Source organism: Crocodylus porosus, unplaced genomic scaffold, assembly GCF_001723895.1.
Source record: "Crocodylus porosus isolate Cpor-Errol unplaced genomic scaffold, CroPor_comp1, whole genome shotgun sequence".
In the NCBI taxonomy this organism is placed as follows: Eukaryota; Metazoa; Chordata; order Crocodylia; family Crocodylidae; genus Crocodylus; species Crocodylus porosus.
Genome location: NW_017728953.1, coordinates 1,336,148 through 1,336,624, shown reverse-complemented (window position 1 = coordinate 1,336,624; position 477 = coordinate 1,336,148).

The window sequence follows — 477 nt, the reverse complement described above, 5'->3', positions numbered from 1 at the left end:
ACAATACATAGATGGGGGCATTTAACCACCCACTGCATCTAGCAAGCGGCGGGGGGAGGACTGTAGCCCTGCTGGTGCTTTCCATCAGATCTGCTTTGCTCCAGCCCCAGCCCGGCGCGTGGGCAGAGGCCTCTGTGGGCATTCGCGGGCTGTGGGGCGCAGGAGCTCCAGGGGACGGTCTGAATGGTGCTGGCTGGTGGTCGCCAGCCCTCCGCCCTGGGAAAGAGGGCGGCAGGGCAGGGCACCAGGCCAGTGTCTCGGTACGAGGCCTCTGGCCCCGTCAGCCGGAGGCGAAGGAAACGGTGCCCTCTCCTGCCCCGGAGCTGCCCCTCTCCTGCCCCCGGCAGCACGCAGGCGGGGAGCCAGCGCCGCGCGCCCGCGCAGGGGTGCGCCGCCGTCCTCGGGGCGGGCGTGAGAGGTGCCAGGGCGGCTCTGAGGCACCCCCCGCCTCGGCCGCGGCCGTATGCTGCCCAGTTC